The sequence below is a fragment of the Polyodon spathula genome, chromosome 4 (genome assembly GCF_017654505.1).
Source record: "Polyodon spathula isolate WHYD16114869_AA chromosome 4, ASM1765450v1, whole genome shotgun sequence".
NCBI classification, from domain to species: Eukaryota; Metazoa; Chordata; class Actinopteri; order Acipenseriformes; family Polyodontidae; genus Polyodon; species Polyodon spathula.
In genome coordinates, this window is record NC_054537.1 from 61,164,892 (window position 1) to 61,184,063 (window position 19,172).

General features: G+C 43.7%; 1 protein-coding gene across 1 annotated transcript in view; it reads left to right on the top strand.

The window, feature by feature from the left end:
- The first annotated feature begins 10,680 nt into the window (after positions 1–10,680).
- LOC121313848 (brorin-like) overlaps positions 10,681–19,172 on the top strand; it is a 48,011-nt gene continuing 39,519 nt past the window's right edge. Inside the window, exon 1 of the mRNA XM_041246636.1 lies at positions 10,681–10,937. The gene's annotated coding sequence lies outside the window, so the exon portion shown is untranslated. The remainder of the gene's footprint in view (positions 10,938–19,172) is intronic.

The following is a 19,172-nucleotide window of genomic DNA, read 5'->3' on the forward strand; positions in this document are numbered from 1 at the left end:
CACACTGAAAAATGCTTAGGTATGGTGCCTCCAATAAACACTGGTCATCCTGAAGAAATAGCACTTGGCCTATTGTGGCAAGGTAGATGTTCCCTGCCATTGAAGACTTAAACTCCAAAGACTTTCAGGTGTGCTTGTCCAGGCGGCTTAATTGACAGAAGGCAAAAGGCTTTCTCGTGAATGGTTGGCCAATCATTCAATTATCCCCCTAGGTAGGCACCACACCCTATACAAAAGAGTTTTCTTTTGTTGGATAGAAACCACAAGGAAAGAGAAGAAGAAGCAGAAAGAGTGAGCAAGAGCAACATAGAGAGAGAGAGAGAGAGAGAGAGAGAGAGAGAGAGAGAGAGAGAGAGAGAGAGAGAGAGAGAGGACCGAACGCTGCCCTGGTTGCTGTCACTTTTTTGTTTTCTGGCTCTCGAGCCATTGTTTATTTTGTGTTTTGTTGAAATAAAACATTAGCCGTATTTGATCCTTTTGTTTTGTATCTTTTAGAATATTATCCCTTTGCAGTCCAATGTCGGACCAGGTCGAACATTACAATTTAATCATCAAAAAGACGTAAAGCACAGGTCTCTAGTCGTTTTTTCTCTGGAAAAAGCCAAAAAAAAACGTTCAATGGCCGAGTGAGACCAATAGGAGCCAAATGAAACCAAAACAAAAAAGGGGGGGGGGGGTGTATCTCATAGCCCCATGCATTACAGAGATAACATGGACATAACAAAGGAAACACATGCTTCTGCATCCAGCACTGAAAAAATAACACAGGCATTTATAGTAATAAAATAATGACTTGGATCACATTATTGTGGAGTTTGGTGATAAAACGAGTGATCAGGAGAGGATTTATCAGTATGCACGTCTATAAAGAGGTATGTGCAAAATACAGCAAACAAAGGGTGGGGCTTACTCTGAAAAAAATATTGTAAAATAAACAGCTCCTGTGATAATTGAATGACCTGACGCGTCTGAAAAGTACAAATAAATGGACTGCAAAGGGTTAATAGGAAGAATAAACAGTTAAAGTCAGTTTAAGCCAACAGATTTCTCTACCAAGTGGTGCTTGTACCACTCATGCACATGCACAAGTGCATGCACTAGTGAGTAGCACCATTTTTAAAGGGATTCCGCCATATCTGTGCATCTGTACATACCATCAGAACATAAAGTTGATGCTAAAGGCATGTAGTGCTCAGGAGGACTAAAAAAAACTTGCTCGGTAAGACTGTGCACCCCCTTGAGGAAGAAGCTTATATGACAAGCGCTTGTGAAGCATATCCTGGTCCTCAACCCCTAGAGGAATGCTTTGATGGTCTGGAAAGTCTGGATACAGTTGACAAAGTTGTATTCCATCAGTGAGTGTATGTTGATTGCTCCAACCTGCTGACTCTGACAGAGAAGGTCAAGGATTTTAAAAGAAGTCTGGTTCAGAAACTTCTTAGCCTGCACAAGCATCACTTTATCACCATGAGTCAAAGCAACTTCCTGAGGTGCCTGAAAGAACACCTGAAAGAAGACCATGTCATGCGTCTGCTTGATTTTGATGAAAATTACAGTTTTGTGATCTAAGACGCTGGCCTAGGATTTCACTGGGACAATTCTCAAGCAACACTTCATCCGTTTGTGCTCTACTTCCATCGGGACGGTGAACTTAAGCACACAAGTGTTGCAGTGATGAGTAATGAAATGCAACACTCCACATTGACAGTGTATGCACTTCAGGAGGTAATTCCTTTGATCAAGATGGAGGTCTCTGACTTGAAACACATACATTACTTCAATGATGGAGCTGCTAGACAGTACAAGAATCGCCAACCTTAGCTTTCATCAGCAAGACTTTTGCATCACTGCAGAATGGCATTACTTTGCCACATCACACGGAAAAAGTCAATGTGATGGTGTGGGAAGTACTATTAAGGCAATAGCAGCACGAACTAGTCTTCAAGGCAACATCATTCTTACCCCTTACCAACTGTATGAATGCATGAAAGAACACATAACTGGTGTGCAGGTCATGTTCGTCTCTCAAGAACAGGTTGAAGAGAACCACCCTCTCCTTAATGCCAGGTATGACGACACCCATCACCAGCTCCAGGGAAGCACACCACTTTGTACCCAATACCCCAGGCAAGATTAAGGTCTCATTTACCAGTCAAAGTATGGTATTCCATGTGGTGACAGTGTTGAAAGGTGCAGTTGTCTAGGAGGGTCCAGCTCAATTGCGGCTACAAGTTAGTGACTGGGTGAAGGTGTTGTATGACATAAAATTTTCCCTAGAGAAGTTGAGAACATCCCTGATGATGGAGCACAAGTGAAGGTTATGCATCCTGCCGGACCGAACACCTTCAAGTGGCCCTTGATGATTACTGAACTTTGTGATGTGTGGTTCCCTTTCAATTAGAAGACGACCAACAGACAATACTTTTGGCATATGCCTGCCACAGGTCAGGTATTTATGTCAGAGCTGCGGATAAGCCCCTCTACTTAATACCGATAGATTAAGTAATCACTCCACGGATATCACATTCTCTTTTGCTTCTCACAATCAGGTAGGTAAGGTATGTATAACTAACCTCTCCAGTTGTGTGACTGTATCTTTGGAAAAGAGCTCACACTTCAAGTTTTACTCTAATTCCTTGGCAAATATTGCTGGAAATCGGCTTGCCATGTCCTGGAATCAGTAACTCCACACCGGCCCAGCAACCTTGGTGCTTACGCCCCTGGTGCTTGGTGCCTTCAGTGCCCTTGGTACCTTCGTTGCCTCAGTGCATCGGTACTTCAACGCCCTCATGTCTCCATGCCTCAGAGCATCAGTGCCTCTGTGCTTCGGCGTCCTCGGTGCTCGACGCTCACCGGCCTTGGTACCTTTGCGCCTTGGTGCCGCGGTGCTTTGGTGCTCTTGGTGCCACAGAGCCTTGGTGAGTCAGTGCTTCATCACCCTTGTTGCTTAGATATTCCTTGCATTGCGCCCTCGGTGCACAGGCGTCTCAGAGCCTCTGTGCATCAGTCCTGTGACCCTCGGTGCTCCAGAGCCTCAGTGCCTTGGTGCTTCAGCGCCTTCAGTGCATAGGCACTCCCTGCTCAGCTTCCTCAGCCAGCTCTGCAGCGTTGGGAGCCCCATCCTCCCCCCTCCTCCACTTGCCTTCCAGCCCATCACAGGGTATACCTTGTGCACAGGCTTCAGGCCACCAAGCCCACAGTCGTCTGTAGGTTTCCATGGGCAGGCCCTAGGTAGAAGCCTGGCGGGGTTTGTAGTGGCACACAGACAGCTTTGGCTGTCACAGGCCAGGGTCCCGGATGTGGACAAGTCAGCCCTGTTGGGCACACCTATCTCCCCTGGCCATACCTTTGAACCAACTGCAACACTTCCACAGGGAGCAGGAGGTGTCTCGACAGGTGGCTGAAATGCTCCCTTCCCATGCTCTGGTACGGGATAAGATGATCTGCTGGTGTCCAGAAGTGATTACGGTAACCCAGACAGTCCTGATCCCCACTGCACCGCGTGGCAACCTGAAGCACTGTCTGCAGCCTTCCATGGCAGCTAACACCCAGGACTACCTGCAGGGATGAGGGAATGCAGGATGTGGGGCCCCTACGCATCAATGAGTTGGAAGAGAGTTTCCCAAGGAACCGCACTAGGCAGCCTCCAAGGCAGGCTCCACCCATTCTTACAACATCAGCTGCAAAACTGGTGCAACTGCACCTCAGACTCTTGGGTGCTCGCCATCATACAAACTGGGACCTCCTCCCTTTCGAAAGATCACAGTTACTTCCGTGAATGACCCTCTACAGGTCTTGGCCCTCAGGCAACAAGTAAAAACATTACTTCTCAAACAAGCCATATGCCTCGTAGAACACACCTCTCAAGAGGAGGGGTTCTACTCGAGGTACATTCTAGTGCCAAAAAGGACAGGGGCCTTCTCCCCATCCTAGACCTCAATGGGTTCTTGAAGTAGAGGAGGTTCCAGATGGTCATACATCACTACATCCTCCAGTCAGTCCGGCTGGGTGACTGGTTTGCCACTGTGGACTTAAAGGATGTGTATTTTCACGTCCCTATTCATCCCACGTACAGGAAATACATCCGCTTTGCCTTTCAGCGAAGTATCTTCGAGTTTTCTTTGCTCCCATTCGGCCTCTCCTTAGCCCCCCGCACACGTAGTTGCAAGGGATCAGGGTGTTAAATTACCTAGATGACTGGTTGGTCTGCTCCCAGTCGCAGGAAGGAGCAGTGGCCCACACGGCGATTCTGACTGGGGCTCACCCTCAACAAGATCAAAAGCCAATTAATACCAGTGCAAAGTACAGTTTACTTGGGTATCCAACTGGATTCCCTTACAATGCGATCCTACCTTTCGGACAACAGAGTAGCAGCTATTCATAACTGTCTAGCCCTGTTTCAACAGGGATCCATAGTAAAACTGGTGTTGTGTCAGAAATTACTGGGTGTGATGGCCGCAGCTTCATCAGCCATCCAGCTGGGGTTACTACACATGTGCACGATCCAAGCATGGCTCAATGCCTTCTGGCTACACCCCAAATGTGACAGAAACCATCAATCATATGCGGGGAGGCCCTACGCTGGTGGAGATAGACCTCTCACCGGCGCAAGGGCATGGAAGTAATTCACAGCTGTCAGGTGGTGATGACAGGCGCATCCAACTCGGGTCGGAGTGATGTCTGAGCAGTCAAAGGAATCCACGGATCCTAGTAGGGTCGTTGGACATCCCTACACATAAATGTAATGGAATTGCGAGCAGTTCACCTCGCTCTCCAGCATTTCCTCTCCGTGCTCCAGCAGAGACATGTTCTTATCCATACGGACAACATGCCAGTAGTAGCATATGTCAACTGCCAGCACATGAGGACTTCGGTCCCCGGTGTTGCACCACATAGCCATTCGACTACTGACCTGAGCAAGGAGGCACTTGGATAACCTCCAGTTTGTTCATCTCCCGGGAGTGGTGAAATGGGCCGGAGGACCTCCTCCACCCCCAGGTGGTAGAGCGCATTTGGGAATGGTTCGGGAGGGCCAGAGTCGATCTCTTTGCCATGGCAGAGATGACTCATTGGCCTCTATGGTACTCCCTCCACCGCTGTGGAGGTCCACTTTGCGTCGACACCCTAGTGCACGAGTAGCCCAGAACAGTCTAATAAGCATTCCTGCCAATACCGTTGCTCCATTCAAACAGTTCTCCTAATGGCCCCCAGATGGCCCAGGAGAATCTTTGCCAACTGCTGCAAGGCTAGCCATGGGAGATCCTGCTATGCGTGGATCTCCTCAATCAGATGAGAGGCACCTCTGGCACACAGAACCGTGCAGACACCAACTGTGAGTCTGGCCCCTGAACAGGACCGTCTGTCCCCCTTTGGCCTCTCAGACGCTGTAATCAGTGCACTGCAGAATGCTGGGACCTCCTCCACGAGGGCACTGTATGCCTATACGTGGAGATATTTTCAAGATTGGTATATGACCAGAGATCATGATACCTTTTATTGCCCTATAGCAACTATTTTACAATTTATGCAAGATCTGCTAGAGGCAGGCAGGTCCCCCTCTACACTAAAAGTGTACCTAGCAGATATATCTGCATGCCATTTCTCCATTGACTCAATTTTCTAAAGGGTGCTTCGCAGCTACGTCCTCCTTGAAAGGACGCCCTCCCCGAGAGTCTGGATGTGATATTGGAGGCTCTCACTAAGGCCTCGTTTGAGCCTATACATGCCAGAGTTGAAGTATCTGTCTATGAAGACAGCCTTTCTATTAGCTATCATCTCAGCTAAGCGGGTTAGTGAGCTACAGGCTCTGTCAGTGCACAGTTCTTATAGCGGGTCTGCGATGATGGAAACATGGTGTCATTGCTCACAAAGAGAACGTGATGTCCGTGGAGTGACCACTTAATCCCTCAGTAGGCAGGACCGAGGACGTCACTCCCCGGATGGGCCCATCAGTAGCTCTGACACAAAATGCTCAGTAAATACCTGACCTGTGGCAGGCATATCCCAAAAGTATTGATTTTTCTTTCAGGGAATCATTTCTATACAATTATTAACCAACCACATTCTGCAAGCAACTTTTAAAATGTTTAAGGTCCATTCCTTTTTGCATAGTTATACACTTGGCATAAGAACTGAGATTTTTTTTTTTATTCCAGTATGAGTAAACGTGAAATTCTAGTGACATCGGAAGCTGTTAACCTCTCAAGTTCCTTATGTTTACCATGGTAATCTATTTTTTGTGTTTTCTATCAATTTGTAGTTTTTAAAAAGGATTTGGTAGTTTCAGATATGTCAATGTAACAAAGAAATTTAAGTTCCACAAGTAAGTTCATAACCCCTCAGCTCCAAGATAGTGCCACTGGAAGCACACCCTGTCACTTTTTACTCTAGGTCTAACCCCAGACAATACAAAATTGAAGAATAACGGCAGTTCAGTTAGGACTATGTGGTACTTTAGCCTCACCAAAGTGGCCATATGCAATGCTCGAATGCATGGCAAATGCAACTTCAAAAGTCTGCCAAAAATCCCAAATTCGTGGAAACCAAAATGTTTTGCTCGAATCTTGTAAATCTCATCAACATCTATCCAAAAAATATCTTTGGGTGATATTTTGAACCGCACCCCCCCCCCCCCCCCCTTCCCCGTGAGTTATTTCAGTCTAAACTTAGTAGCAATAACAAAAATTCTAATTTCAGAGGGGGTTAATGACCAGTGGAGGGACTTGAAATCAAAAGTGTTTCAGAAAATTTAGAAGAGTGGTCCCTAAGGTTCTTACAGCAATACAGTAATCCCTCGCCAACCGTGGGGGTATGTTCTTGATAACCTCCGTGGTTGACAAAACTGTGGTTGGTAAATACTAGATCTTATGGGATATAGGGGGTTAGGTTCTCTACGGCCACGCTTACACTTATCAAAGCCTGTCTAAGTTGCATTTTCCTTCACTAAACTAAAGTAATGTTTCACTTACCTTGAATCCTTAGAGTTCAAGGCCAAGGTGTAGTTTATTGCTGAAAATTACGCTAAGTTAACACGGAGCAACGAGACCGCATGCGCATACTACCATGACTAGTACACAAGACAAAGCGAGACATGATGCTGGTACTGGTAGGGGGAGATGCTGGCGAGATGGCAGCGCAAAAGAATACACATGATGGCGCGGAAGCAAATGCAGATGCGTCATATGTGTCCGTGCAAAACCGTGTATACACAAATCTATATGCCGCGGTTGGCAAATTAGTATACAAAAGGAAAACCGTGTACACATGAATTCCGTGGCTGGCAAATACGTGGTTGGCGAGGGATTACTGTACTAACATTTTAGGATCCGCATCCCCTACAGGGTAAAGGATTGGGCTGAAGTTCGAATAAAACTTGTCACTTACCCCTCGTCTGGTATATTTTTCTTGAAAGTCCTATTCCTTATGAGTCGAACGAGGTGCTGCACATGATGAGAGTGTCTATGTTGAGCCCAGGGTGATTTTTGTGGTCAGGGTCACTTTTTTACTTTAGGTTGACCCTTGCCAGGTCGCAGCTCGAAAGGGAAATTAAAAAATAAAAAAATTAGCATTTCTGAACTCAGCGGGTCCGAACCCCCCCCAGTGAATTTTTCTAGCAAAATCTAAGACGGACGGGCAACAAAATGCTCCTTTTCTGGTTGAGTTGGCATGGAATGACCTATGTGCACTATCATTCTTTTGACAACAGAGACTGTAGCTCTCAGTGGGAAGCTGTCTGTTCTAAACAACTGATAAGGAAGATCAGAACAGCATGGGAGGATTATTGAGAGACAAGTATGGTGTTTGACAAAGATATAGTGACCAAGTCAGAAAAGTTTACTGAACTAGATTCATGACTACAGCTCGAAATCTGATATTAACAGAACTAAATATATTACAAAAGGGGGGTGTTTCTTTACCAGTATGTCAAGAGTAATTAACTTCAAATTACATTTTCCATTTCTTTAATGCCCCCTTATCTTGTGGTTCTGTGTGGTTCCGATTGCAATTACTCAAATAATGTTTTTTGTTTGTTTGTTTGTTTTTTGATAAGTGTGTTTAAGCCTTTTTGGTTCAGTTCAGAAGCTGCTGTTTAGTTCATGTTGCCTGCCATAGATATATCTATTTTACATATATTACAAATATATATTACAAATACTAGATTACTCAAAGTGTCTTTAGATTAGCAAGCATCAGAGCAATACAGTAAACATCTACTCTGTGTTGCCAGTTGACTGTACACATTTGTATTTGTCCTCTCACAGAGTTGATTTGCCTTGCCTTCATTTTCAGTTTTGTTCTGGTCACCCTCGCACTCCATAATGTACAGTACAAATTAGAATGAGACAACATCAAATCCCACTGACTCTGATGTGTAGGGATGTTGACTGCTAGGGATGTTGACAGTGCTATCCTTGGATGCAGAACTGAAAACACTTTCCCCATCAAATTTGCTGCTGATTTGTTACAGAGTTAGCAAAGTAGGAAGGCGAAACATTAAAAAATATATTAAGTGGTAGCCATACTAAGCCACAGAAGGTACCACCTTCAGGTTAAGTTAAAATTGATTTGAGGTTCTTTTTTATTTGGCACTGGAATTATTAGGCAAGAGGGAGACAAAACATATAAACAATCTTTGTTTTTATTTTATTTTTCAGATGGATACAAGGGAGCAAGGGAAGTTTAAATCAAAATACAAAATAATAACAACACTAAAAACCAATGGCAGTATTATTCTTTTACAATTTCTTATAGGCCCTGAAGTACCCTGTAAAAATAAAGCTAGCAACTATAAGAGTTAACTGACCACTGACCACTGGGCAATAGAATTAGGGACTATTACAATACAAACACTAAAAGTAGTTAAGTAAGTAGTTAAAATAAATAAAACCAACTTCAAGAAATAAAGATTAAGAACAAAACAGACAAAAAACACAAATACTGTTATCTACATGCTTGGGTTCCGGCCCGCCTGTACACCATCCTGAAGGAGTTAAGTCAAATCATCCTTTTCGTCTCGTTTCTCTTAGTTATACCACTTCCTCTTTCCACTGCCGGCACGAGTCAGAGCGAGATCAGCAAGACCCTGCGCGCTTTTGAAGGCTTGCCGCACAGGAATAGGAACTCCGTCTCCACAGTTCAGTCCAATTGTCCTTTTCTTCTCATTTCCCTTGGTTGGTTCCGTGTAAGTACAAGGTTGTCCTGGAAGAAAACTTGCTTCCTTCTGCTGTGACAATGTTCCCCAACTCTGAGGATTGGTTTTTCCAGCACGACAATGCTCCATGCCACACAGCCAGGTCAATCAAGGTGTGGATGGAGGACCACTAGATCAGGACCCTGTCATGGCCAGCCCAATCTCCAGACCTGAACCCCATTGAAAACCTCTGGAATGTGATCAAGAGGAAGATGGATGGTCACAAGCCATCAAACAAAGCCGAGCTGCTTGAATTTTTCCGCCAGGAGTGGCATAAAGTCACCCAACATTGATGTGAAAGACTGGTGGAGAGCATGCCAAGACGCATGAAAGCTGTGACTGAAAATCAAGGTTATTCCACCAAATATTGATTTCTGAACTCTTCCTAAATTAAAACATTAGTATTGTGTTGTTTAAAAATGAATATAAACTTATTTTCTTTGCATTATTCGAGGTCTGACAACACTGCATCTTTTTTGTTATTTTGACCAGTTGTCATTTTCTGCAAATAAATGCTCTAAATTACAATGTTTTTATTTGGAATTTGGGAGAAATGTTGTCAGTAGTTTATAGAATAAAACAAAAATGTTCATTTTACCCAAACACATACCTTTAAATAGTAAAACCAGAGAAACTGATAATTTTGCAGTGGTCTCTTCATTTTTTCCAGAGCTGTATTTAAAACTAAATGTAATACCACACCAAAATCTTAATCTACATAAAGTCCAATTCTAAGCCAAAATGCAACTAGTGTGTCCAACAGTGCTATTGTGCTAACTACACAGTTTAAAACTAGTCTAAATCTGTACTTTTGTATTATTATTGCCATATGGGCATACCATAATGCACCATTGTACTATTGTTGTACAACAGAAGTACCATGCTATCTATAATGAGCACAATTGTAATCCAATACTGGACATGGTACTCATTCTTTTACCATGGTAGTACTATCCTGTACTATCAATGTACTATGCAGTACCATAGTACACCGTGGTAACCCTATGGTACTTTCTCTGTAAAGGTGGTCTGGTTAAACAGACTTAATAACGATTGACTGGTTAAGTTGGTTTAAGGAAAAGTCCCTTCTATAGTCTATAGTTTTCTATATGTTAGTACATCATTGTTATACATAAAGTGTGTATTCAGTGGAAAAAAATACGCTGTTGTTATGCATTGTTTTAGTGGGGTGGGGGGGGGGGTTGTTTGTTTTTTTTTTTTAAATTACAACAATTGCGAATTTATGTCGCCTACAATACCAGTAGCCAAGCACTGAATATACATATAATATGATTTATTTCAAAATATGTGGCGCCTCTAAAGGAACGTGGAGTTAATTTAATACTTACAGTAATTCAGATTTTTCTGCATAATTCATGGATTCATGAAGAGTGCCTGCTTGCACAGAGTCGACAGCTCCTCCTCCGTTGTGGTGGCCGCTGTCTCTACCCCGGTTGGTCGATCACATTGCCTGTCTGCATCCAATTCTTTCCCACAGCACTCTCGGGAAAGGAGTTGCGGTTCGGGTCGCCAGGCTTTGGAATCAGTCCGAAGAACTACCTAGCCGAATGAACCTGAGAGGTGAAGGAACAGAGGGGCGAGCTGTTAGTGAATGTGACGTTTTAGGGGAATTTGGTGTGTTTTGATTACAACCGCACGCGGAACGTGTAGTATAGTGAGTTTAATACTGCTGGCTGCAAACAGTTTATTAAGAGTGGATTGCGACCCAAAAAGGACTGCCGTGCAGGTAACTTTTTAACTGTATTGTCTGTTTGAAAGCGATTGGTTTAAACTGTGTGTGTGTGTGTATATATATATATATATATATATATATATATATATATATATATATATATATATATATATATATATGATATATATATATATACAAAACAAGCAAACGATAATCCAGACTAACTGATGTATGCTATTGTGTGTGTGTGTGTGTGTGTGTGTTTTCAGTGACTAATACCTATAAATGTTTCTAAGTAAAACGTGATTCAAGAAGTTAATACATGGAGTAGTTTTTTGGTGTACTAAAGGTGTAGTTTCCAAAAGCATTTTTATTTTTCATTAATTTATTTTTTGTATATGTTTGTTTAAAAATTATCAGTATTTCAAAGTCATCGTTTTAAGTTCAATTTGCTTTTTTTAAAACTGTTACCAGTTTATAGCTGACAGCCTCATTCCACAATTTATGTTTAGGCTTTTCCTAGCATAACTGTCATGGGGTGTGTAAACCACCTGGACAATCAACACACTGGACTGTTTTCTCCGTAGAGTGTCAAGGCTAAACTGTGAAAGGATTAAACGCGCCTATAAAATTGAACACAACTTATTTAAGAAAGTGCCTAGTGAGTCAAATTCTTGAACAAATTACCGTATATATATATATATATATTATATATATGTATATATATATATATATATATATATATATATATATATACACACACACACACACATATATATATATATATATATATATATATATATATATATATTATATTATTTTATTTTATTTTATTTTATTTATTTTTCTTGGTCTAATTCTTGACAGTTACAATTTTTGTGTTCACATAATTTACACTAGTGTTTGAACCGTTTCTTGTAAAGAGAAAAAAAAAAAAAACATTTGGAACTGGCAATGTTGCAGAATTAGCAAGAAACTTAAAAGGTTAATGTCTGATCTCGTAAATTAATCTCATGGGTAATTTATTTGAAACTTTTTAACATCAACATTTTGTTTTCCTTTGAGGTCATTGCTTTGAGAATGTGGCTTTGAATCTTAATGTACTTTCTTTGATTGCAGTTGTTTTAATGCTAACTGGTCCCTGGTTCAGTTATTATATGTAAGAAGTGTCGCTTTTGTATGGTACAATGCACGTAATGCTTTCAGCAGTTAATGCGTTTGGTATGCTGTGCATCAATGCAGTTGTGGGGCTTGTGAACAGAAACAAAAATATGAGCCCGAATTAAGACATTGTCACAATTTAGCAATAGACTACGCAGTGGTAACTAAACAAAACTTTTTAAAACAGAAATTTAACAGTTTCATATACACTGTATAGAAATACAACTCTGTTATGATTTGTATAATTGCGAAACTCCCTCCTTCTAACCAGTTCAATGTGAAATACCACTAAGCTCATTCTGAAACAGTCTGTAGATTGATTTAGTGCGGAATAAGATTAGTAAACAGCGTAAAACATGAACTGTAACTATAAATGATCAGTGCAGTGAAAAAGCAATAATTAAGTGTTCTGACATCACAAAGTCTTAAATAATGACGCTAAAACAGTCATTGATCACTCTTGTTGTATTCCAGTTTTGCAAAACAGACAATGGTTATAGATTTAGTAGAATTAGTTTTCTGAATATGTATTATATATTCTGGTATTTAAGCAAAATGGCTTTATGGTTGATCCTAAAATAGCGCTTTACATTATTGTTCAGCCTTTTCACATAAAAAAAAACCCTCACTTTCTCACTTCAAAACCTTTACCCCGTGAGAGAGAGATAGAGAGAGAGAGAGGGAGAGGGGGAGAGGGGGGTTTTACCATCAAATTAGTAACGGACGGTTATATATTCCCTCAAGGCAACACGGCGCCTTTGGTGACCCGACGTTTAAAACAAGTAATATAGCCTACTTTGTAACGCATAACATAATATTAGTTACGGATTGACAATCAGATTAAATGTCAGACCTATTTATAAAATATATTATTAAATATTAGATTACATTAGATTGAATGTGTGTCCCGACAGGCTAAGTTGTTATTGGACTTCCATGAATATCACATAAAAAGCTTCCCTATGTGTAGAACACTATTGTATTCATTAAGCCCTAGTAGGTTACCAATTAATGTGTGGAGTACAGCAGACTCTTGGCAGGTAGTCTGAATTTAACTTTTATCCAAACCATACAATCATATGCTGAGATGCATGTGCATAGCTGTTGACACGAAACTTTAAAAGGTCTCAGTTCTGAGATGAATGTGTAAATAATATTTATTTATTTATTTTTTCAAATGTAAGGACCAAGATATCAAACAAAGACCATGCATTTTAGTAGGGTACAGATCACAATCAGCGTTCTGAACAAATGTCTAATCAGAACAGGTGATAGTTCCTACTGTTTTGGACTAGTAAGTCTACTGTATTTATTCAAAACTTTGGATAAGGAAACTGAAGGATTTAGTCTTGAGGTCTTGATTAATAAACTCAGTTGTACAGCCAAACGTAGAATGGGAGTACAGTGGTATATGCACGTTTATAAGGTTAGTATTCCCTATGTTCAAGCGTAAAAGACCAATGATGACGTGAAGCCTATAAACCACACAAACAGATATATAAATAAATAGGTTGATCTACCTATGGAACTTTTCAAATTCATTTTAGATGTATGTAATATTAGTTAGTCTGTTTAAAGAGTAAGTAGCAGGATTCTGAACATTTTTGCATTATACATCCCCACATGTACAACTGTTTCAGTACAGATTAACCCGTTTTATATAATCTCGCTTAATATCATACCCCATTTATTATCATGATTTTTCAAAAAAACCATTCACCATGCACCATAGGTTCTTTTGAGAAATTCTCTTAATATCATCTCACAAACCTGCTTATTCGTTTTGTGCAGCCTGTTAAATGCTGCGTAGCCAGGCTTTACTAAGTAACCACAGAATATAATTAATTTCCAGCACAACTAAGCCAATAATCATCTTGGCTGATAAACTGATATTTTGTGCAGCCTGTCAAATGCTGCGTGGGCACTCCTAATGGGATACAGTTTGATTACAAAACACCAACATCGCCAATTTTTTCTTCATATACAGTCTTATACAAATGCACACATAAAAAAGAACAAGTGCAAAGCCTAAATGATAGCTCTTACCCGTCGACAATTCATGCCTTTTTTAGATAATAACACAAACTGTTTCGCTCCAGTTAATGATACAACATATTTGTCCTGTAGGAAACTACAGTACACCCTTGCTATAAAAACCTTCATTATAACAAGCCTTGGGCTAACATACCTGGCCCCTGGACCCCAATTAAAAAAAAAAAAAAAAAAGATAATATAATATAAACACACACTGTCAACATCCCGGTCGCACACACAGGATACCAGCTCTGCAGTGAAGTCAACTGTTTTGTCTTAATAAAAGCGTGCGCTGTATAACTATGCTTCCGAAAGGAAAATCATTTTATGTTTCAACCAAGCTGGAAACTATATTGATATTTTGAAAAAGGAGTAATACCAATGTAGTGAATATAGGTTGTCAAAAAGCACAGTTTTTTGGCTTGTTCAGCAATCATGCTGTAAAGCAAAACTGATTTAAAGAAAAAAAAGCAACAACAAAAAACAACAACTTGAGGATCCTGCAAACTTTTCATGTCGGGTTGATTTGGACTAAAGGATCGGTTTGGGATTCTTGCATGTTGGATTAAGATTTGGCGCACTTTGAAACGATTCATGTCAGATTGATCTTGAATAAAAGTTCAGCTTCAACTCTGAATTTTTTTTTTTGACCTTTTTTTTTTTTTTTAACCATTTTTTTTAGCCATCACCAATGATTTTTTACCCTGGTTTTCTCCCCAACTTGGAATGCCCAATAATTTTTTATTTTTTTATCCCGGTTCACTGGTGCAACCTCCCAGCAACTTGGGAAACTGAGGCTGAAACACGCGTCCTCCGAAACGTGTTCCTGCCAATCGGTAATTTTGTTCGCACAGCGAATCCACAGCAAAGCCACCAGACCTATAGTGCCAGAGGGCAACACAGATCTCAATGGCTCCATTGCAGACCCGCAGGCATCCTAACAGCCACAGGGGTCACTGGTACGCGGTGAACCGTGGATTGCCCTGCCGACCTAAGCCCTCTCTACTTGGGCGGCGCTCAGCCAATTGTGCGCTGCACCCTAGGAACCCATGGTCACGGTTGGCAATGACAACCTGCAATCTCCAGGCTATAGGGTGCATCCTCCACTCCATGGGGAGCGCCTTTACTGGTTGCCCTTTGGCAAACAGGTACTTGTAATTCTACTTATATCTCACAATCTCATCTCATTAACTTACTCCAATAGTTTTATCTTCATTTTGATTGTCCTGTTGCTATAATGAACTCCTCAATATAATGAACAAAAGGCATTGACCCCAACAGGTTAGTTATAGCGAGGGTGTACTGTATATGTATTTGTTTAAACGTAGCAAACGACTAAATGTACTGTATTAAAACACTGCTCTTTAATTCATTGTTAGTTTTTTTTTTTTTTTTTTTTGCTCGCACTTGTAATGTGCTCTCATAGGCAAATGTGAAACCCGCTTTATATCACAAATTATGCCTGCACGACAATCATGATATAAAACATTAATTTCTGTACCCCTGGTTCCCTGAAAGATAAGACGACCACCAATGACATTATGCATGGGATATGCCTGCCCGTTGGATAGGTATCGCTGAACTCTCTATACCAGAGCTGCCGGTAGGCCCCTTCCTGGGATGATGCACTTGGTCCCGCCCACCAAGGGATTAAAACCATCGTCCTGAGGAAGCCATTCCTCTTTTTCCATCGAACCTGTGGGGGTGACCGATGCGACCTTGCGGTTGGTGGTCGTCTTCTCTTTCAGGGAACCAGTGTTACGATAAGTAATCTAACGTTCCCTTTCAATTCGAAGATGACCACCAGCGACATTATGTATGGGATAATATATACCAGAGCCGTTGTGAGGGAGAATTGTGAGGGAGAAGGAATGGCAGCATATGAGGGACACATCAGAGCCTCATAACACAAGGGTTAGTGGTGTTAGCTTACACCCTCAAGGACCCTCGTGCCTAATGAAGGTAGGGCAGAATCTACCACATTAAGACGGTAGAACCTGGAGAAAGTATGTGGTGTTGCCCACCTAGCCGCAGTAGAAATATTGAAGAGGGCCCTAAATGTAGCCAACCCTCTAGTGGAGTGTGTAGCTACCCTCCCAGGTGGGGGCACGTAGGCACCACCATACGCAGTCGAGACTGTGTCCACAATCCAATGTGACATGCTGCTTTGAGAGGGGTTGTCTTAGAGTCTGTGTCCCATGACAGACAAAGAGTTGGTCAGACTGACGCAGAGCTCTTGTCCTATCCAAGTAGCATCTCAATGCCGGCACTAGGCAGAGGAAATTCAATCTCTCATCTTCCATTGAAGAAAATGGGGGTGGATGGAAGGACTCTAGTTCCACAGACTGATTAACGTGGAAGGCTGTGATCACCTTGGGGAGGAAAGCAGGGTTGGTTCAACCTGACTCATGTGGGAGCGTGGTGAGGGAGCAACGGGCCACCTGCCGGGACGCCTCATGTTCCCGGTGGGATCTCTGCAGGATCTCCACCACGGCTGGCCCAAAGGTGTGTCCCAGAGATATAGACGCGTCTAGCAGCGCAGCTTTATCTACATCAGGGACCCTGGCTTGCAACAACCACAGCTGTCTGCAAGCCACAATAAAGCTAGCCAGACTCCAGCCAACAGTTTGCCCTTGGAGCCACTGGCTCAGGGAGGGGGGCCTCACGCAGTACAAGTTCCATATAGGTCCTCAGTACACTCACTGTGTTTGACAGGCGAGTTCCCAGCGCCTCCACTGCATACGCCAACATGAGGTGCGTTTCCGTCACCCTGCGCTAAGGGTTCGGGCAAGCCAGGTCTCTGGCTAGCCCACCCACCGATGGGGCCTTAACCAGGGCCGCGATGGTGGAGTCTTCTAGGGGAAACTCCGCTAGGTCCAACTTTCCTTGTTGTGGCCTGCTTCAGGGCGCTAGAAGCTGCCGGACGATTCCAGGAGGAGCGTACCTCCTCCATGAAGTCCAGGAAGGCCGGAACTTTTGAGGGCGAGGAATCATCGTCTGTGTCCGGCACACAGACAGGCGTGGTTCTGCCGATGGCGTCCAGGGGACCTGCAGGAAAGCTACAGCATGCCCCATCAGTGCAGAAAATGAGGTAGACAGCGGGGGAGCGCTGGCTTCCAAGGCTACCTCAAAGCCAGGTTCTTCCTCTGCAGGGAGTTCAAGCTGCCCTCCTACCTACATGTCAGAGGAGAAGGAGGCCCCATCCCCAGAGGCCACTATAGAAAACGTGTCCTCTTCACCAGCTGGGATGCCTCCCACCCGCCCTGATCTCCCCTGGGGGAAGGGGGATATGGCAGTTGGGGTTGCAATGGAGCTGGGACTGCAACAGGAGCAGTAGGTGCCTTTTTGGCCAAAAACTCTAGGACCAGGGCCATCTGGTCCATAATGTCCCTCGCTTGCTTTGAACACTTCACCCTTCTCGTCTGTGGAGATGGGAATGACTACTGGGGTCCTGCGCGTCAGGGATGTCCTGGGACAGTTCATGGAGGAGGGGCTCCGGGGCTCCAAGAGCCGCTGATGGTCCAGCCACAGAGGATGCGGAACTCGCCCTTGTGGCCCAATCCAACCAATTCTCCCTTACCCGGGGCTGAAAAGCCGAAGAGATGCTGCAGGCCACCTCTCTTTTGAGGGCCATGGTGGCATGTTGAATGCCCAAGCACCACACACAGAGGGTATACCTATCCTCGTGTGGGATCTTTGCCTTGCATGCCGTACAGGGGTGGAACCCCGACTTGCCTGACATCAGTTCGGTGTTCTGCATTGGCTGTGCACTGAAAACTGCTTCCACTGGCTGTAACGTGCGCTCAAGCACTGATTATATATTGCAGTGCCGTGCGTTCATGCACTAGGGCTGTAGCAGAGGGAACCGAACACCATGCGCACCATGCACCATGTGCACCATGCGTACCGAGCACTATGCACAAGTGTAGCAGTCGGCACCGAGCACCATGTGCACCATGTGGCATGCGTACCGAGCACCATGCACAAGTGTAACAGTCGGCACCGAGCACCATGTGCACCATGTGCCATGCGTACTGAGCCCTCTGTGCACCAAGCACCGTAAGCACTACATGCACCATGTACTGTGCAGCACCGTGCATTCGTGCACTGACGGTGTGGCAATCGCCATCGATCACCATGTGCATTGTGCGTATCGAGCACCATGCACACGAGTACCGTAGCACTACTTGCACCGTGTACCATGCAGCACCATGTACCGTGCACTGACACCGTCGCAATCAGCACCGTGCATCGAGCGTACCTAGCACTGAGTACTGTAGCACTATGTGCACCATGCAGTATGTGCTCTTGCAGTAGTGCTCTAGCAGTGGGCACCAAGCACAGTGCGTAACGAGGACCATGCGCACCGAGTACCGAGAGCGCTATGTGCACCGTGTACCGTGCGGCACTGAGTCCGTGCACCGACGCTGTAGTGCTGGGCACCGTGTGCCGTGTGCAATGGGAACCGTGCGCACCAAGGTACCAGTGCACCGGGGGGCAGCTGTGCAATGGTGCCAACCTTAACCGCGTGGTCACACACCTGGTTCTGCGCTTAGCATGCACCATGGAGACACAAGGGCCGAAGCCGCAGCGGCCAAGTTGAAAGCAGACAGCAAAAACACAGTAGAACAGAAAGGGGAGAACACTTTGTTGTTTACGGCTGTGGTAATCACTCAACAGCGGGGATGTGGCAAGGCCTAACCCATGGAGGAACTGTATTCTCCCAAGAAAGAAATAGACACTCAATCACGGGGTGACTGCACAGGAAATCGCTCACAAATGACAGACAGTAAAAAGCAGAGCAGCCTACAACGCAAGTGAGGATGCTGCTGAAAGACAGAAGCAGAAGAGTCTCGAAGTAGAATCGGTGATTCCAGGAAAGTGGCAGGCAGGCTTTCAGCATGAATGCAAGGGAAATACAACATGACTCAAAGCTCTTTTCTATCAATAAGTTCATCTAGACATAGAGGTCTTACAGTACAGTGTTAAGAAGCAAAAAGAGAAATGGCTTCCTCAGGATGACGGTTTTAATCCCTCAGTGGGCGGGACCAAATGTGTCATCCCAGGAAGGAGACCTATCAGCAGCTCTGGTAT